Here is a 22,016-nt window from a genome sequence, read left to right as displayed (position 1 = left end):
CAAAATCAAAGAACCTTCTGTGAAGAGATACAAAAAGTGATGTCCTAATGTGAGTGTCAGTACCATTCTTTTTATCTACCTGAGGTCTGCACATTTCCCATCCACTCATTTACTGTTGTCTGGGAAAGGCCTCTAAGCAATTGTTGATTCTTTGTTACTTTGCATCTCTGATGCAACCAGTGGGCGACACAAGGGAGAGGGTTAAAAAATCCTCGGTGCGATTCTTTTTTTTAAAAAAAACACCGGGAGACACAGAAGATATTCCGTGTCTAAACACGCACCCCCACCCACCCCTCTGTGACGTCAGCGCATCGGAAGGAGCACTGACGTCACAGTTTTGTTTTCCCCATTGGAGCAGGAAGCGGCCGAAAAGCCGCTTCCTAATCCAATGGGGAAAACGGCCCCAAACTGCCTTCCCGACGTTCAGGAAGGCCTCATGTGAAAGGGGAGACTCTCCCCTTTCACATGAGGCCTTCCTGAACCAGTTTCCTGGCCCTGGATTGCAGCGCAACTGCGATCGAGGGCCAGGAAACACCACTAGACACCAGGGATTTCACTTGGGGGGGGTCAGCCCTCTTGGAAAACTGGCCTTATTTGTTTACATAAAGGTAGGTGTCTCCAGGGGGGGCGCATTCGCGCTCGATCGCCCCCCCCGGGCTAATTTTTTGGCCCCCAAGGAAACCATACAACTACTAAAAAAAATATATAGATCTATATACATATAGAGCTATTTATATAGATATATCTATCTATGTAATAATATATACGTATATATATATATATATATATATATATATCTATATATATATATATATAGATATATATATATATATATTAATCACCAAATGGCCGCTTGTACATCGCGCGCTCTTGCTGCCGGTGCCGATAAAGGAGTTAGCGAGCAAAACTCCTAAAAATGTCTCCAACAAAATGATCCATAGCACTCCAGGCCTTTTATTATCATTTCATAAAAAGTGCACTTTTATGAAATGATAATAAAAGGCTGAAATAATAACTTCCTGGAGTGCGATGGATCATTTTGTTGGAGACATATATATATAGATCACTTTTGTCAATGCATGTGTGGTTTCCCTGGGGGCTGCGAACGGCCCCCAGGAAAACCAGTCCCACATATAAAAGTGATATATATATATATATATATATATATATATATATATATATATATATATTTACCACCAGTTGTCTTGTAGTTGCAGCTTGCGTCTTTAAAGCAATGCACTTACTTCAACTGACGCGTTTCAACTGTAGCTTTTAGCCAGCAGTAAAAAAGTCAAGTAAGTCTTGTGATTATGTTTCTGCTACAAAAGGATCAGACTTTTGTCTAGTGGCAGTTTTGGTGCCATAAAGAAGCGCAGAAGGTTTATATGCCTATTGCAAAGATAAAATCTGTACTTTATGTAAATAGCTGAGTACATTGGTAAAGTCAGCCATAACCTGCGCTATAATACAAATTAAATGTATGTGCGGGGTGGCTATGGAGAGATGAAGGGCACTTTTGCTGGGTGGTAATGAGGGAATCCGAGGAGGAGGACATGGGAGCACCATTAATGATTGTTGGACTGGGCGCTAGATGTGCTAAAGACTGTGACTATTGGTATGTGACAAGGTGTTTTTTGAATGTCTTGAAAGAACTTGCTGATTGAGGGAAGAAGCGCAGGTAAGGTGACCTCTATTGTTGCACATATCACACACACACCAGCAATTTTGTGACTGTCTACGTAGGCTAGTATTTTAGAGCAACAGTTTAGCCAGTAGCACAGATGGCATCTCATTGGATGACTGCTGATCAGGCCCTCACTCGGGTTATAGAGGACAGCTCTGACATAGGATCAGAGACTGAGACAGCGGATACTGAGGCATCTGAGGGATAGGACAATGGCGCAGACTCTGGGAGTGATTTTTCAGTCGGAGGAGTCCCATTCGATAACTCCCAGTGCTTCCAGTAATAATGAGGGAGGTGATGAGGACAGTCCTGCTGCCCCTTCGCAAGCACAGTCTGTGCAACAGGACAATAGCGGTTAGCAGGTGAATGCGGCGGCAAGCAGAGAGAGAGAGTGCTCTCTTGGGAGCTCCCCAATTTAGTTCAGCCACAAATTCCACCACCCAAATCATATTATGGAGACATCAAAATTTTCTATCACAAAACAAACTGGTTTTGTAAGGCAGGCACCTGTGTTTTTTTGTCCTGGGCTCGGCAGCCATATAGGAAACATACTAAACCCAGACACTCCTGGAAACTATACATCCGGGGGAGTCCACAGAGGTGTGACTTGTGTGGATTCTCCAAAGTTTTCTTACCCAGAATACCCTGCAGAGCTGAAATGTTGAATAAAAACTCTATTTTTTCTTGAATTTCTGTCACACAAACTACAGAAATATGCTGGGATCCACAAAATTATTACCACCCAGTGACTCCTCACCTGTCCTGATAAAACCACAAACCCATGTGAGTGCCTGTACCTAGTTCCTCTGTCAGGAATGGGTCACCCCAGGGTCAACAGTTGCCTCATGTAAGGACCAACACAGACCATTGTGCGATCTATTCCTGTCTCGGGCACTAGCCCTACCCACACAAGTGAGGTACCATTTATATAGGCAGACTTGGGGGAACGTTGGATGGAAGGAAATTTGTGGCTCCACTCAGATTCCAGAAAAAGTGTTTTTTTTGCCAATTATTGAGGTTTGCAAAGGATTCGGGGTAACAGAACCTGGTGAGAGCCCCACAAGTCACCCCATCTTGAATTACCCTAGGTGTCTAGTTTTCAAAAATGCGCAGGTTTGGTAGGTTTCCCTTGGTGCTGGCTGAGCTAGAGGCCAAAATCCATAGCTAGGCACTTTTGAGAAAAACAGGTCTGTTTTCTTAGGGAAAATGTGATGTGTCCACGTTGTGTTTTGTGGCATTTCCTGTTCCGGGCACTAGGCCTACCCACACAAGTGAGGTATCATTTTTATCAGGAGACTTAGAGGAACACTGGGTGGAAGGAAATTTGTGGCTCGTCTCAGATTCCAGAACTTTCTGACACCAAAATGTGAGGAAAAAGTGTTTTTTTGGCCAAATTTTGAGGTTTGCAAAGGGTTCTGGGTAACAGAACCTGGTGAGAGCCCCACAAGTCACCCCATCCTGTATTCCCCGAGGTGTCTAGTTTTAAAAAACGCACAGGTTTGGTAGGCTTCCCTAGGTTCCAGCTGAGCTAGAGGCCAAACTCCACAGGTAGGCACTTTGCAAAAAAACAGGTCTGTTTTCTTTGGGAAAATGTGATGTGTCCACGTTGTGTTTTGTGGCATTTGCTGTCATGGGTGCTAGGCCTACCCACACAAGTGAGGTACCATTTATATAGGCAGACTTGGGGGAACGCTGGGTGGGAGGAAATTTGTGGCTTCTCTTAGATTCCAGAACTTTCAATCACCGAAATGTGAGGAAAAAGTGTTTTTTTTGCCAAATATTGAGGTTTGCAAAGGAGTCTGGGTAACAGAACCTGGTGAGAGCCCCACAGGTCACCCCATCTTGAATTCCCTTAGGTGTCTAGTTTAAAAAATGTGCAGGTTTAGTAGGTTTCCCTAGGTGCTGGCTCAGCTAGAGGCCAAAATCCACAGCTAGGCACTTTTGAAAAAAACAGGTCTGTTTTCTTTGGGAAAATGTGATGTGTCCACGTTGTGTTTTGTGGCATTTCCTGTTGCGGGCACTAGGCCTACCCACACAAGGGAGGTATCATTTTTATCAGGAGTCTTAGAGGAACACTGGGTGGAAGTAAATTTGTGGGTCGTCTCAGATTCCAGAACTTTCTGACACCAAAATGTGAGGAAAAAGTGTTTTTTTGGCCAAATTTTGAGGTTTGCAAAGGATTCTGGGTAACAGAACCTGGTGAGAGCCCCACAAGTCACCCCATCTTGTATTCCCCGAGGTGCCTAGTTTTAAAAAACGCACAGGTTTGGTAGGCTTCCCTAGGTTCCAGCTGAGCTAGAGGCCAAACTCCACAGGTAGGCACTTTGCAAAAAAACAGGTCTGTTTTCTTTGGGAAAATGTGATGTGTCCACGTTGTGTTTTGTGGCATTTGCTGTCATGGGTGCTAGGCCTACCCACACAAGTGAGGTACCATTTTTATCGGGAGACTTGTAGGAACGCTGGGTGGAAGGAAATTTGTGGCTTCTCTTAGATTCCAGAACTTTCTATCACCAAAATGTGAGGAAAAAGTGGGTTTTTTGCCAATTATTGAGGTTTGCAAAAGATTCGGGGTAACAGAACCTGGTGAGAGCCCCACAAGTCACCCCATCTTGGATTCCCCTAGGTGTCTAGTTTTAAAAAATGCACAGGTTTGGTAGGTTTCCCTTGGTGCTGGCTGAGCTAGAGGCCAAAATCCACAGCTAGGCACTTTGCAAAAAACAGGTCTGTTTTCTTTGGGAAAATGTGATGTGTCGATATTGTGTTTTGTGGCATTTCCTGTCACAGGAGCTAGGCCTACCCACACAAGTGAGGTGCCATTTGTATAGGGAGATTGTAGGAACGTTGGGTGGAAGGAAATTTGTGGCTTCTCTTAGATTACAGAACTTTCTATCACCGAAATGTGAGGAAAAAGTGTTTTTTGGCCAAATTTTGAGGTTTGCAAAGGATTCTGGGTAACAGAACCTGGTGAGAGCCCCACAAGTCACCCCACCTTGGATTCCCCTAGGTGTCTAGTTTTAAAAAAATGCACAGGTTTGGTAGGTTTCCATTGGTGCTGGCTGAGCTAGAGGGCAAAATCCGCAGCTAGGCACTTTGCAAAAAACAGGTCTGTTTTCTTTTGGAAAATGTGATGTGTCGACATTGTGTTTTGTGGCATTTCCTGTCACGGGAGCTAGGCCTACCCACACAAGTGAGGTACCATTTGTATTGGAAGACTTGGGGGAACGCTGGGTGGGAGGAAATGTGTGGCTTCTCTTAGATTCCAGAACTTTCTATCACCGAAATGTGAGGAAAAAGTGATTTTTTTGCCAAATATTGAGGTTTGCAAAGGAGTCTGGGTAACAGGACCTGATGAGAGCCCCACGGGTCACCCCATCTTGAATTCCCCTAGGTATCTAGTTTTCAAAAATGCGCAGGTTTGGTAGGTTTCCCTAGGTGCTGGCTCAGCTAGAGGCCAAAATCCACAGCTAGGCACTTTCGAGAAAAACAGGTCTGTTTTCTTTGGGAAAATGTGATGTGTCTACGTTGTGTTTTCTGGCATTTCCTGTTGCAGGCACTAGGCCTACCCACACAAGTGAGGTATCATTTTTATCAGGAGACTTAGAGGAACACTGGGTGGAAGTAAATTTGTGGGTCGTCTCAGATTCCAGAACTTTCTGACACCAAAATGTGAGGAAAAAGTGTTTTTTTGGCCAAATTTTGAGGTTTGCAAAGGATTCTGGGTAACAGAACCTGGTGAGAGCCCCACAAGTCACCCCATCCTGTATTCCCCGAGGTGTCTAGTTTTCAAAAACGCACAGGTTTGGTAGGCTTCCCTAGGTTCCAGCTGAGCTAGAGGCCAAACTCCACAGGTAGGCACTTTGCAAAAAAACAGGTCTGTTTTCTTTGGGAAAATGTGATGTGTCCACGTTGTGTTTTGTGGCATTTGCTTTCATGGGTGCTAGGCCTACCCACACAAGTGAGGTACCATTTGTATCGGGAGACTTGTAGGAACGCTGTGTGGAAGGAAATTTGTGGCTTCTGTTAGATTCCAGAACTTTCTATCACTGAAATGTGAGGAAAAAGTGTTTTTTTTGCCAAATATTGATGTTTGCAAAGGATTCTGGGTAACAGAACCTGGTGAGAGCCCCACAAGTCACCCCATCTTGGATTCCCCTAGGTGTCTAGTTTTAAAAAATGCACAGGTTTGGTAGGTTTCCCTTGGTGCTGGCTGAGCTAGAGGCCAAAATCCACAGCTAGGCACTTTGCAAAAAACAGGTCTGTTTTCTTTGGGAAAATGTGATGTGTCGACATTGTGTTTTGTGGCATTTCCTGTCACGGGAGCTAGGCCTACCCACACAAGTGAGGTACCATTTGTATCGGGAGACTTGTAGGAACGCTGGGTGGAAGGAAATTTGTGGCTTCTCTTAGATTCCAGAACTTTCTATCACCGAAATGTGAGGAAAAAGTGTTTTTTTTGCCAAATATTGAGGTTTGCAAAGGATTCTGGGTAACAGAACATGGTGAGAGCCCCACAAGTCACCCCATCTTGAATTCCCCTAGGTGTCTAGTTTTCAGAAAATGCGCAGGTTTGGTAGGTTTCCCTAGGTGTTGGCTCAGCTAGAGGCCAAAATCCACAGCTAGGCACTTTCAAGAAAAACAGGTCTGTTTTCTTTGGGAAAATGTGATGTGTCCACGTTGTGTTTTGTGGCATTTCCTGTTGCGGGCACTAGGCCTACCCACACAAGTGAGGTATCATTTTTATCAGGAGACTTAGAGGAACACTGGGTGGAAGTAAATTTGTGGGTCGTCTCAGATTCCAGAACTTTCTGACACCAAAATGTGAGGAAAAAGTGTTTTCTTGGCCAAATTTTGAGGTTTGCAAAGGATTCTGGGTAACAGAACCTGGTGAGAGCCCCACAAGTCACCCCATCCTGTATTCCCCAAGGTGTCTAGTTTTCAAAAACGCACAGGTTTGGTAGGCTTCCCTAGGTTCCAGCTGAGCTAGAGGCCAAACTCCACAGGTAGGCACTTTGCAAAAAAACAGGTCTGTTTTCTTTGGGAAAATGTGATGTGTCCACGTTGTGTTTTGTGGCATTTGCTGTCATGGGTGCTAGGCCTACCCACACAAGGGAGGTACCATTTATATAGGCAGACTTGGGGGAATGCTGGGTGGGTGGAAATTTGTGGCTTCTCTTAGATTCCAGAACTTTCTATCACCGAAATGTGAGGAAAAAGTGTTTTATTTGCCAAATATTGAGGTTTGCAAAGGATTCTGGGTAACAGAACCTGGTGAGAGCCCCACAAGTCACCCCATCTTGGATTCCCCTTGGTGTCTAGTTTTAAAAAATGCACAGGTTTGGTAGGTTTCCCTTGGTGCTGGCTGAGCTAGAGGCCAAAATCCACAGCTAGGCACTTTGCAAAAAACAGGTCTGTTTTCTTTGGGAAAATGTGATGTGTCGACATTGTGTTTTGTGGCATTTCCTGTCACGGGAGCTAGGCCTACCCACACAAGTGAGGTACCATTTGTATCGGGAGACTTGTAGGAACGTTGGGTGGAAGGAAATTTGTGGCTTCTCTTAGATTCCAGAACTTTCTATCACCGAAAGGTGAGGAAAAAGTGTTTTTTTTGCCAAATATTGAGGTTTGCAAAGGATTCTGGGTAACAGAACCTGGTGAGAGCCCCACAAGTCACCCCATCTTGAATTCCCCTAGGTGTCTAGTTTTCAGAAAATGCGCAGGTTTGGTAGGTTTCCCTAGGTGTTGGTTCAGCCAGAGGCCAAAATCCACAGCTAGGCACTTTCAAGAAAAACAGGTCTGTTTTCTTTGGGAAAATGTGATGTGTCCACGTTGTGTTTTGTGGCATTTCCTGTAGCGGGCACTAGGCCTACCCACACAAGTGAGGTATCATTTTTATCAGGAGACTTAGAGGAACACTGGGTGGAAGGAAATGTGTGGCTCGTCTCAGATTCCAGAACTTTCTGACACCAAAATGTGAGGAAAAAGTGTTTTCATGGCCAAATTTTGAGGTTTGCAAAGGATTCTGGGTAACAGAACCTGGTGAGAGCCCCACAAGTCACCCCATCCTGTATTCCCCGAGGTGTCTAGTTTTCAAAAACGCACAGGTTTGGTAGGCTTCCCTAGGTTCCAGCTGAGCTAGAGGCCAAACTCCACAGGTAGGCACTTTGCAAAAAAACAGGTCTGTTTTCTTTGGGAAAATGTGCTGTGTCCACGTTTTGTTTTGTGGCATTTGCTGTCATGGATGCTAGGCCTACCCACACAAGTGAGGTACCATTTATATAGGCAGACTTGGGGGAACGCTGGGTGGGAGGAAATTTGTGGCTTCTCTTAGATTCCAGAACTTTCTATCACCGAAATGTGAGGAAAAAGTGTTTTATTTGCCAAATATTGAGGTTTGCAAAGGATTCTGGGTAACAGAACCTGGTGAGAGCCCCACAAGTCACCCCATCTTGTATTCCCCGAGGTGCCTAGTTTTAAAAAACGCACAGGTTTGGTAGGCTTCCCTAGGTTCCAGCTGAGCTAGAGGCCAAACTCCACAGCTAGGCACTTTGCAAAAAACAGGTCTGTTTTCTTTGGGAAAATGTGATGTGTCGACATTGCGTTTTGTGGCATTTCCTGTCACGGAAGCTAGGCCTACCCACACAAGTGAGGTACCATTTGTATTGGAAGACTTGTAGGAACGCTGGGTGGAAGGAAACTTGTGGCTTCTCTTAGATTCCAGAACTTTCTATCACCGAAATGTGAGGAGAAAGTGGCTTTTTTGCCAAATATTGAGGTTTGCAAAGGATTCTGGGTAACAGAACCTGGTGAGAGCCCCACAAGTCACCCCATCTTGAATTCCCCTAGGTGTCTAGTTTTCAGAAAATGCGCCGGTTTGGTAGGTTTCACTAGGTGCTGGCTCAGCTAGAGGCCAAAATCCACAGCTAGGCACTTTCAAGAAAAACAGGTCTGTTTTCTTTGGGAAAATGTTATGTGTCCACATTGTGTTTTGTGGCATTTCCTGTTGCGGGCACTAGGCCTACCCACACAAGTGAGGTATCATTTTTATCAGGAGACTTAGAGGAACACTGGGTGGAAGGAAATTTGTGGCTCGTCTCAGATTCCAGAACTTTCTGACACCAAAATGTGAGGAAAAAGTGTTTTTTTGGCCAAATTTTGAGGTTTGCAAAGGATTCTGGGTAACAGAACCTGGTGAGAGCCCCACAAGTCACCCCATCCTGTGTTCCAGAGGTGTCTAGTTTTCAAAAACGCACAGGTTTGGTAGGCTTCACTAGGTTCCAGCTGAGCTAGAGGCTAAACTCCACAGGTAGGCACTTTGCAAAAATACAGGTCTCTTTTCTTTGGGAAAATGTGATGTGTCCACGTTGTGTTTTGTGGCATTTGCTGTCATGGGTGCTAGGCCTACCCACACAAGTGAGGTACCATTTATATAGGCAGACTTAGGGGAACGCTGGGTGGGAGGAAATTTGTGGCTTCTCTTAGATTCCAGAACTTTCTATCACCGAAATGTGAGGAAAAAGTGCTTTATTTGCCAAATATTGAAGTTTGCAAAGGATTCTGGGTAACAGAACCTGGTGAGAGCCCCACAAGTCACCCCATCTTGGATTCCCCTAGGTGTCTAGTTTTAAAAAATGCACAGGTTTGGTAGGTTTCCCTTGATGCTGGCTGAGCTAGAGGGCAAAATCCACAGCTAGGCACTTTGCAAAAAACAGGTCTGTTTTCTTTGGGAAAATGTGATGTGTCGACATTGTGTTTTGTGGCATTTCCTGTCACTGGAGCTAGGCCTACCCACACAAATCAGGTACCATTTGTATCGGGAGACTTGGGGGAACGCTGGGTGGGAGGAAATTTGTGGCTTCTCTTAGATTCCAGAACTTTCTATCACCGAAATGTGAGGAAAAAGTGTTTTTTTTGCCAAATATTGAGGTTTGCAAAGGAGTCTGGGTAACAGAACCGGGTGAGAGCCCCACAGGTCACCCCATCTTGAATTCCCCTAGGTGTCTAGTTTTCAAAAATGCGCAGGTTTGGTAGGTTTCCCTAGGTGCTGGCTCAGCTAGAGGCCAAAATCCACAGCTAGGCACTTTCGAGAAAAACAGGTCTGTTTTCTTTGGGAAAATGTGATGTGTCCACGTTGTGTTTTGTGGAATTTCCTGTTGCGGGCACTAGGCCTACCCACACAAGTGAGGTATCATTTTTATCAGGAGACTTAGAGGAACACTGGGTGGAAGGAAATTTGTGGCTCGTCTCAGATTCCAGAACTTTCTGACACCAAAATGTGAGGAAAAAGTGTTTTTTTGGCCAAATTGTGAGGTTTGCAAAGGATTCTGGGTAACAGAACCTGGTGAGAGACCCACAAGTCACCCCATCCTGTATTCCCCAAGGTGTCTAGTTTTCAAAAACACACAGGTTTGGTAGGCTTCCCTAGGGTCCAGCTGAGCTAGAGTCCAAACTCCACAGGTAGGCACTTTGCAAAAAAAACAGGTCTGTTTTCTTTGGGAAAATGTGATTTGTCCACGTTGTGTTTTGTGGCATTTGCAGTCATGGGTGCTAGGCCCACCCACACAAGTGAGGTACCATTTATATAGGCAGACTTGGGGGAACGCTGGGTGGAAGGAAATTTGTAGCTTCTCTTAGATTCCAGAACTTTCTATCACCGAAATGTGAGGAAAAAGTGTTTTGTTTGCCAAATATTGAGATTTGCAAAGGATTCTGGGTAACAGAACCTGGTGAGAGCCCCAGAAGTCACCCCATCTTGAATTCCCGTAGGTGTCTAGTTTTCAAAAATGCGCAGGTTTAGTAGGTTTCCCTACGTGCTGGCTCAGCTAGAGGTCAAAATCCACAGCTAGGCACTTTCGAGAAAAAACGGTCTGTTTTCTTTGGGAAAATGTGATGTGTCCATGTTGTGTTTTGTGGCATTTCCTGTTGCGGGCACTAGGCCTACCCACACAAGTGAGGTATCATTTTTATCAGGAGACTTAGAGGAACACTGGGTGGAAGGAAATTTGTGGCTCGTCTCAGACTCCAGAACTTTCTGACACCAAAATGTGAGGAAAAAGTGTTTTTTTGGCCAAATTTTGAAGTTTGCAAAGGATTCTGGGTAACAGAACCTGGTGAGAGCCCCACAAGTCACCCCATCCTGTATTCCCCGAGGTGTCTAGTTTTCAAAAACGCACAGGTTTGGTAGGCTTCCCTAGGTTCCAGCTGAGCTAGAGGCCAAACTCCACAGGTAGGCACTTTGCAAAAAAACAGGTCTGTTTTCTTTGGGAAAATGTGATGTGTCCACGTTGTGTTTTGTGGCATTTCCTGTCCCGGGCGCTAGGTCTACCCACACAAGTGTGGTATCATTTTTATCAGGAGACTTAGAGGAACACTGGGTGGAAGGAAATTTGTGGCTCCTCTCAGATTCCAGAACTTTCTGACACCGAAATGTGAGGAAAAAGTGTTTTTTTGACAAATTTTGAGGTTTGCAAAAGATTCTGGGTAACAGAACGTGGTGAGAGCCCCACAAGTCACCCCATCCTGGATTTCCCTAGGTGTATAGTTTAAAAAAATGTGCAGGTTTGGTAGGTTTCCCTAGGTGCTGGCTGAGCTAGAGGCTAAAATCTACATCTAGGCACTTTGTAAAAAACACGTCAGATTTCAATGTAAAAATGTGATATGTCCATGTTGCGTTTCCTGTAGTGAGCATTAGGCCTACCCATGCAAGTGAGGTACCATTTGTATCGGGAGACATGGGGGAACATAGAATGGCAAAACATGTGTTATTGCCCCTTGTCTTTCTCTACATTTTTTCCTTCCAAATGTAAGACAGTGTGTAAATAAGATGTCTATTTGAGAAATGGCCTGTAATTTACATGCTAGTATGGGCACCCCGGAATTCAGAGATGTACAAATAACCACTGCTTCTCAACTCCTTATTTTATGCCTATTTTAGAAATACAAAGGTTTTCTTGATACCTATTTTTCACTCTTTATATTTCACCAAATGAATTGCTGTATACTCAGTACTGAATGAAAACCCATTGCAAGGTGCAGCTCATTTATTGCCTCTGGGTGCCTAGGGATCTTGATGAACCTACAAGCCATATATATCCCTGCAACAGAAGAGTCCATCAGACGGAACGGTGTACTGCTTTAAAAAATCTGACATTGTAGGAAAAAGTTACAGAGTAAAACGTGGAGAAAAATGCCTGTTTTTTTCAGCTCAATTTCAATATTTTTTTATTTCAGCTGTTATTTTCTGTAGTAAAACCTTATAGGATCCACACAAATGACCCCTAGCTGAATTCAGAATTTTGTCTACTTTTAAGAAATGTTTAGCTTTCCGGGATCCAGCATTGGTTTCACACCCATTCCTGTCACTAACTGGCAGGAGGCTAAAAGCACAGAAAATAGTAAAAATGGGGTATGTCCCAGTAAAATGCCAAAATTGTGTTGAAAATGTGGTTTTCTAATTCAAGTCGGCCTGTTCCTGAAAGCTGGGAAGATGGTGATTTTAGCACCATTATCCCTTTGTTGATGCCATTTTCAGGGAAAAAAACACAAGCCTTCTTCTGCAGCCCTTTGTTCCAATTATTTTGAAAAAACCCAACTTTTAGCTGTATTTTGGCTAATTTCTTGGTATCCTCCAGGGGAACCCACAAACTCTGGGTACCTTTAGAATCCCTAGGATGTTGGAAAACAATGACACAAATTTTGCATGGATAGCTTATGTGGACAAAAAGTTATGAAGGCCTAAGAGCGAACTACCCCAAATAGCCAAAAAAGGGCTCAGCACTGGGAGGATTGGGGATTGAAGGCCCAGCAGCTAAGAGGTTAAGATAATTCAAATTAAATTGACATGTTTTGCATTATGACTATGCAAAATAATGAATAAAAATAATGTGTAAAATGAGCTCTGTATCATATAATTATTAGAATTAACATTGTTTTTGTTATCAAACCATCCATACTTTATTTAAAATGTAATATATGTGCTAAACAATACATATTAATTTCTATACAAAATCAGAAATAATGAAAGCTCAGTATGTACAACAACATCAATTGTGGTTTGACAAATTTTCATATTAATATAGAAGTGTTACACATTCAAAAGCCCAGCAAGGGAAAAGGACACGTCAGCCATGTGTACGAACACTTGTCTACACACGAAACATACAGAGACAATACAACATATTGAGTTACAGAGAGCAGCCTCAAAAGTTCTATGAGGCATAATGATAAACAAAGTATGAGTTTATAAAGAAAAGTGTAGATTGATTCCACCTATTGTGAAGATGTGCAGGCAGTGTTGCATTTTGGTACTGCCTGGCCCTCTAAATGCAGTAGTAACACAAATGGCTCTCTGTAGCCACAGGTTGGGCTTTAGCCACCAGTTGGGCTGTCCTCATGTTTTATGTAGACAGTATATATGATGCTTTCAGAAACAACACAAAATTTCCACAGTTAGGCTAAAGACCACAAAATCAAGTTCAAGTTCTAAACTTTGATACTTACACACACCAGTACCTTTGATGTAACTCACATACATTGGCATCACTCTATGAGTGAGAGGAAGTGTACCTCTCTTTGTTTGATAACCATCCCACCAATGATCAGACAACATACACTGCAGGTCTCTATAACCAGTACCTTTGAAAAACTCCAAAGAATCCACCTATGACTTGCTAGTGCTAATGCAAATGACAGGGTGACATGACCTACAAAGGTTTAGGCAGAAATACAAATAAGTTTTGGACTAACATTCTATTGTCAGTTGTTATTGTTTTATGTTTTGATATGCAAAAATCAACAGCTGTAAAGCATAACTTTTCATATAGTATTGTCATCATTATATGCATGATATTGAAAATATAGTAGTCTACATTTAAAACAAAAATAAAACTTAAGAACACTTTGAAATAATGAACAAACTACATTCTAAAATGAAATTTGATGATGAGTTCCTAAAATCCTAATAGACGATAGCTCCATAGAGAATACAACTACATTTCATTTTCTTTACAGTCACTTAGCATTAAGCAAAACTATTTTACATGAGTTCACATCTGAGGTCAGTCCCTTCATCCACATCACTGTCAACTTTCTGATGTGTGTCACCAACATCACACTGGTGATTCCCACTAGTAATCGTCATCAGGAATGAATGGAATGTTTCCCTGCAGGGCAATGTTATGAAGCATGCACTATAACACAATCTTGCAGGACTTGCCAGAAGAGGCGAGAAGGCCCCCTCTGGTCTTGTTCAGGCACTTGAACTGGGCCTTCAGAAGCCCAGTACCAGCTCCACAAGACCCTTCACACATGAGCCTCACTCAATCAGACTTCCCTTGGGACTGCTGGGTTTCTCAGATACATGAATACTTTGGACTTGTGACATTGTGAAATCATTTGTTCAAACTTTAAGATGGGATCTTACTGATAACTGTTAAATGTGTGTTGTGCCCTTTCCATTATTTGGTTTACTGAGTTTCTCAAAGGTGCTCAAAACCTGGAGCAACTTCCCTAACAGAGTCCCCGGAAAAATATCATCACAAAAGCAGACAAAAATGAAGTTATGTTTGCGTGGGTACAACTTTCCAACAATAAATCAACATAATGTTTGCAACTTAACAACAAGTCAGCCCTCCTCAATACAAAGTCTGCACTTGTGTTGGGATGCAGATGTTGCTTAGCACTAGCATGTCAAGGGTGGAATTTGGAAATCTTGCACGCCCAGTGGTGATGTAAAGTTCTGCTGTGCAAACCACCTGCACATTGAGGGAGTGAAAATAATTCCAATTGCAGTACAACTACTCCTGGTCATGAGGTGTCAACAATGAAGCATGTATTCAAGTATATGTAATTCATAAGCATATGGGAGACTCCAAAGAACTTGGGCGAAACAGAAGTCTTTCCTTTACCTGATTGGAACTAAGACTAAGCCAGAGGTCACAGTGATAGGGACTGCAACAGACAGTGGACCAAATTTGGACTGGAACAGAAAACCAGAGTGGAAGAATAACCAGAATACAGGACAGGCAAGACAGTAGTCAGACAAGGGAGAAACCGGACAAGGAGTTATGAGCAGGGCTTCAGAGATAAAGAACAAGAATGCAGAATTCAAGAGCAGGCTGTACCCAACAGGCACTGTCACAAGAAATGCCCCATTGGTACAGGGAACTGGAACTCAAATTAAGTGCAAGGCACTCAAGGCTGTACTCAATAGGTACCTCGCTTGTACAGGTTAGTTATAGGTTAGGTGTTTATATAGCACGAACAGCACCCCACTCGGGGTTTCCCAGCGCTTTATGCTACAGGTAGAGAGGCCTAACTTCAACATACAGAGAAACGGGGCTAAGATTTAGAGCAAGGAACTTAAGGATATGCTCAACAGGCACTGTAAAAAGTAATTCCCTGCTGGTACATGAAATACACACAGGAATTCAGAACCAGGACAGAACAGAGATTCAGAACAAGGAAATGAAGGGAAATGTTGCCAACTCAGCAATTGTGTGGTCAGAAGCCCAACAGGGGAAAAAGAGAAATCAGGATATTAGACTTGAGAGGAAGCTGAGACTGAGAAACAAGGACAACACATAAACACAATGCTGCTCAGGGCAGCCACAGGAGAACAGCACACTGCAAAAAGCAGTAGAAGGAATCAGAAACTTCTCTCAAGGTTTCAAGGACTCAGCAGTGCAGGCAACTGGAGAAGAAAGCAGGAGCATCTAGCAGCAGCAGTTGAAGCACAAGTTCTGAAAAGCCAAAGCAAGGCTTAAATCCCTTCTCCCAGCTCACAGCCACACAGGGCGATTGTACTTTAGAACAGGTGTGAGCAGGCTGCAGCACAGTGCAGGTGAGAGCTGTCAAAGTACCTCCTCCATCTTGCTGCCTGAAGGAGTGCACAGCGGTTCAAGGAAGCAGCCAGTGGGCAAAATGAAAATCCAGAGTGCAAAATGGGTCAGATCTTATTTCATAATATGACAGGGATTCATGCAAGGGAGCACATGGGCATGCTCAAAGTGGTAAGATAGAGTCAGAAATATAATAAGATTCACCCAAAGGCTCCTCTCCAGGGCTCATGATCGGGTGAGGCATACAAGTACCATAATGCATTAGTGTTTGATAAGTGAACCCTGGATTGGACCTGAGATCCGAGAGGCTTTGAATACTGACATTCAGCACAGGTTCCAAACTAGTATTCAGGATGGCACCAGATGCGTAGTAGGTCCACATGTAGCACCACCTGATGGCAGCATCACAGGATCTTGAAACAGACAGTAGCAAAGAAATGTCACACTGACATAATCTTTACTAATAGGTGGCTGGCAGACTGAATTCTGATGTCTGGCGAAATGTTCAGATTGAAATTGTTGTTCCAAAGCCTGTACTTCTTAATAATGTGTGTTCCTGCATGGTCTCTAGATTTAGATGTGGTTTGTATACATGTTCATTATGTTAACACATCCTTCTCCATCTTGCCAGGGGTGCTGTCAGGACGTATCTTCAACATATGAGTGCAATATTCACACATGCTTGATGGACATATTTTAAAAATACTTTCTTTAGGCATATTTGTAAATACAAAGACATATAACACAACAGCAATGAGAAAAACATATATGATGTTTGTTACAATGTTTCTAATATAGACACAGAGATTTCAATTCATTGCTTCTCAAAACTCAACCAAAACAGAAAATAACAAAATATATATTATAATAATACTACATTTGAAATAATTATGTACATGTTTTTAAAAAGGTTACAAAAATGTGTACTGTTCAAATTGTTATTGCAGTTTATTACATTTTTATGATCATTAATTGAAAAATGTGTCAAAGTTGACAGATATCGCATGGCAAATGAATGCTTTCATCAATAACATACTACTGGTCCTCCATATTGCCAGGCATACCCTGTGCTGACGATTTTGGTTTTGATGATGAACCAAGTATGCCAGATGCCTAACATATCCATCACAAACAATGGACTAGCAAGTGAATGTTAAACCTTTGTTTTCTAGTGCCTACAGTCCAATATTGGTTCGAATAATCTGTAATTGAAGGAATCTGTCATGTACTGTTCCCACTGAAATGCCACCAAGTTGGCATACAATTGTTTAAGCCCATTAAGTCACTTGCCTCCTAACCAGCATCTGCAGTAGACCTCCTCCACTGTTGCTGCTCAATTACTTCTGGTTAGAGCCCCCATTGTTTCAAGATGCAGGTGACACCGGCCTCCAACGTCACTACTAAGGAGTTGGACATTCTTCGACCACCTTCAGCCGCCTATATGAAACAGCAGAGAGTAAAGTGAGCTACATATATGTTTTTTTTGTTTAAAATAATATTCATTTTGTTATTATGTATGTATGTGTGTGACTACACACTGTCCCTAATATTTTAAATGTCACATATACAATATAAAAATTGTTCCAAACCTTATGAACACCCAATTTGTGTTTTTCCCACAAGATACCATTACAAAAACATTTCTGTACCTCGTGTGCTTACAATCTGAGCTTGGCCACTCTACTTTACATTTGCTTTACCTTGGAATTTTAAAAACACAGCACCCGCAGGTGACCACCCAACTTTCATAACAAAAAGCCAGTGGCTGACAAAAGATGCATACATATATATTTTTAGGCAATCATCTGCCTGGAACAATAATCTGTTCATGGCTTATATTTTGTGGACAATAATACATCAGGACATGGTGAGTAATGTACTCCTCAACCACTAATGATAACACAACAAAAACAAAACTTAAATTGTGAGCCAAAATACTTAAAGACCATGTATGTTCTGATTAAAATCTAATCTTTGAGACACAGGTCAGGGTATGCTGAGTCCCACTTGACATTTGAAGGCTGGGTGGTTGACTAGAGCAGTCTGAAGAGCAAATATCTATGGTGTCACAAAGCAAGTCTTGTTTTAATTTGACTGGTGTTTTAATGTCAATACTGATTTAGGACATGGCACTGTTGGAGCCACGGGAGGCCCTGGCTGTGGGAGTGAGCTGGCTAACAAGCAAACCAATGGAGACCCTGTTTTTTCATTGTTTCACAGTGCAGTGAACCTTAAAGATAAAATTGGTAATGTTTTCTTTGTAGCCTTGCAGCCAGGGTACTCCCTAACCTTTCAAATGGAGTGCCCTATATATAAAACATAAAGGGCCTGGATTTCAGTTTGCCACAAGGTTTACTCCATCACAATGTGACATATATCCCATACATATAATTTCAAGTTACATACTAGATAATACTCTTGTACTAAGTTGGATGTCCTATTTGTCACTTTCTCATGGAGTAACTTGTCCAAAAAAAGATCCTCTGAGCATGCTACTTAATGACATCAGATAGCAATGAGTGATGGCCAAATTAAAACAAACATACACATTTAACAGCAATATTTAAACACAACTATGGACCTGCTTTTGAGGTTGTTTAACATGTTACTCTGCCACTTGACGGCTAGTTCATCCACCTTTTTGCAAGTTACATAGTATGTTATGCACTTGTAATAAGGTGGACACTACATCTTTCACATTTGTGATAGACTAACATATCCAGCAAACTCAAAATCAAGCTCAATGCATGTTGAAGAAATTCAGATCATATGTACATAACAATGTTTTACAAATGGTGATGTTTACCATAACTTGACCCTGCTTGCAGGTAGGTCGCTCCCCGCTTTGCCCTCCGCGCCACCTCCTTTCTCCCGTCCTCTCTTTGCCTCATTCCCCGCCGCTGCGTCCCCTGCGGCCCCTCCCGCCTCCCCCCTCCTTCTCTCACCGTTCTTTTTCCTTCCCTTTCCCGCCGCTGCATCCCCTGTGGCCCCTCCCACCCCTCCCACCTCCCCCCTCCTTCTCTCACCGTTCTTTTTCTTTCCCTTTCCCGCCACTGCGTCCCCTGTGGCCCCTCCCGCCTCCCCCCTCCTTCTCTCACCGTTCTCTTTCTTTCCCTTTCCCGCCACTGCGTCAACTGCGGCCCCTCCTGCCTCCCCCCTCCTTCTTTCACCATTCTCTTTCTTTCCCTTTCCCGCCGCTGCGTCCCCTGTGGCCCCACCCCACAGCCCTCTCATAGGACAGGCCCTCCCGCCTCCCAGCTGCCACTCCCACTCTCCCCTCCTCTTATGGCAGCCGCGGCGTGATAGCTGGGAGCAACCTTTGACCCTGCTTGCAGGTAGGTCGCTCCCCGCTTTTCCCTCCACGCCACCTCCTTTCTCCCGTCCTCTCTCTGCCTCATTCCCCGCCGCTGCGTCCCCTGCGGCCCCTCCCGCCTCCCCCTCCTTCTCTCACCGTTCTTTTTCTTTCCCTTTCCCGCCGCTGCGTCCCCTGCGGCCCCTCTGGCCTCCCCCCTCCTTCTCTCACCGTTCTTTTTCTTTCCCTTTCCCGCCGCTGCATCCCCTGCGGCCCCTCCCGCCTCTCTCCTCCTTCTTTCACTGTTCTCTTTCTTTCCCTTTCCCACCGCTGCATCCCCTGCGACCCCACCCCCCAGCCCTCTCATAGGACAGGCCCTCCCGCCTCCCAGCTGCCACTCCCACCCTCCCCTCCTCTTATGGCAGCCGCGGCGCGATATCTGGGAGCAACCTTTGACCCTGCTTGCAGGTAGGTCGCTCCCCGCTTTGCCCTCCGCGCCACCTCCTTTCTCCCGTCCTCTCTCTGCCTCATTCCCCGCCGCTGCGTCCCCTGCGTCCCCTCCAGCCTCCCCCCTCCTTCTCTCACCGTTCTTTTTCTTTCCCTTTCCCGCTGCTGCATCCCCTGCGGCCCCTCCCGCCTCCCCCTCCTTCTTTCACCATTCTCTTTCTTTCCCTTTCCCACCGCTGCATCCCCTGTGGCCCCACCCCCCAGCCCTCTCGTAGTACAGGCCCTCCCGCCTCCCAGCTGCCACTCCCACCCTCCCCTCCTCTTATGGCAGCCGTGGTACGTGCCGCGCCAAAGGCGCGCCTGTCTGCACCCGTCCGCGCCTGGATCGTGCCCAGCGCCAGAACCCCTGGCCCTCCCAGACACACCTACTCCCCCCTCACCCTCCACTCCCTCAACCCAGGCCCCCACCCCACATGCACCACATCTAGCCCCACACACACTCATGGCCCCTTCACCTGCTACACCTGCCACTTCTCCTGCTCATCATCCCTCACACCACACACCAACCATAGCGACCCCACCCTCAACAAACACAACACCCCAACACAAAACTCACCCACACTGCCCCCACCAACCAACCCCGCAGCACACCAGCCCACAACCAGAACACACCCCGCAACAACACCCTCACGCACCACACCAACTCCACCCACCATAACCACCTGAACTGCCTGCTACTCAACATCCGCTCCCTTCACAAACATGCCATAGAACTCTGTGACCCCATCACTACACACTCACCTAACATCGCCTTCCTCACGGACGGAAACCTGGACCAACCTCTCCTCAGAACCCGACATAGCCATAGCCACCCCCAAGGGATACAAACTCCAACGCAAAGACCGCCTAAACAAGCCAGGCGGAGGCATCGCCATCCTACAGAGAGACACCATCAAAGTCACCACCAGCTCCCAAGACACTATCGGCAACACTGAACACATGCACTCCCTCGTCCACATCAACAACAACTCCACCCTCAGAGGTACACTAATCTACAGACCACTCGGACCACGCCCTGCCTTCTGCGACACCATCGCAGACAGCATCAGCCCATATGCCCTCACCTCCACAGACTACATCATGCTCGGTGATTTCAACTTTCACTTAGAAAACCCACAAGACCACAACACTACCTCCCTCATAGACAACCTCAACAACCTCAGACTCAAACAACTGGTCACCGTACCCACCCACTCAGCAGGACACACGCTGGACACAATCTTCACCTCAAGCCAACACATAGCCTACACCCACACCACCGAACTCCTCTGGACAGACCACCGCTGCGTCTACTTCTCCTTCACCAAACCCCCCACACACTATCATCAACACACCACACCCTACCGCATGTGGGACAAGATCCCTACAGAATGACTAAACTCCCAACTGGCCCATAACCCCCACCACACCAACGTCCCCAACGCAGGAGCACACAACCTCTCCAAATGGATCACTACCTGCGCAGACAAACTAGCACCCCTCAGAAAACACATCACCACCGCCAAAACCAACCTACACACCGCTCTCCTAGACACAGCCAACTGGATGACCACTAACCATCTCAAGCTCAACTAAAACAAAACCGAACTCATCATCTTTGGCCCCAACAAAACCACATGGGACGCCGCCTGGTGGCCCACCGCCCTAGGCCCGCACCCACCCCGCAACCCACGCATGCAACCTCGGCATCATCCTCGACCCCGCCCTCTCCATGACACAGCAAATCAATGCTCTAACCTCCTCCTGCTTCCACACACTCCGCACCCTAAAAAAATCCTTCAAATGGATCCCCCCAGAGACCAGAAAGACAGTCACCCACGCACTCATCAGCAGCAGACTGGACTACGGCAACGCCCTCTACGCCGGCACCACACTCAAACTCAAGCGCAAACTCCAAAGATCCAGAACACAGCCGCGCGCCTTGTCCTTGGCCTCCCCCGACACGAACGAATCTCACCACACCTCAAATCCCTACACTGGCTCCCCATAGACAAGAGAATCACATTCAAGATCCTCATCCACGCACACAAATCCCTCCACAACACCGGCCCAACCTACCTCAATGAAAGAGTAAACTTCCACACTCCCACACGCAACCTCAGATCAGCCGACCTCGCCCTAGCCACAGTCCCCCGCATCCAGCACACCACCACAGGAGGAAAGTCTTTCTCCTACCTCGCCCCCAAAACCTGGAACTCCCTAACCACCGACCTTCGCAAAACCAAAGACCTACTGGTCTTCAGAAAGAACCTCAAGACTTGGCTGTTCGACCAGTGACCCTCCCTGGCCCGCCCCTGCCTCCACCCCCCCAGTTCCCCCTCCCCCACCCCCAGTGCCTTGAGACCCTCACGGGTGAGTAGCGCGCTCTACAAATTTCTTTGATTGATTGATTGATTGATTAATAGCATTTTGTTTTGTTTCCTTTTCTCCCCCTGTGTAGGTCAGCCCCTACCAAAAGAGAATGATCTGCAGGCAATCAACAGACAAATGTGCTGACAGGGGTCTACAGCAGCATACAGTGCCAGAAACATTTTGAGGACCGTTGACGGTGGATTCTCCTCAATGCTTTAACCAAACTTTGAAAGTCCTCCCAGAAGAAAAAAGTGGCTGTGGCCATGGCTGACTCTCATAATGCAGGACAGTCTGGCAGTAGACTGTCTCAAATTGGAAGGAGAGCTGAAGGCTATTGAAAAGCATT

The sequence above is a fragment of the Pleurodeles waltl genome, chromosome 1_2 (genome assembly GCF_031143425.1).
Source record: "Pleurodeles waltl isolate 20211129_DDA chromosome 1_2, aPleWal1.hap1.20221129, whole genome shotgun sequence".
NCBI classification, from domain to species: Eukaryota; Metazoa; Chordata; class Amphibia; order Caudata; family Salamandridae; genus Pleurodeles; species Pleurodeles waltl.
This window is presented reverse-complemented; position numbering follows the sequence as displayed.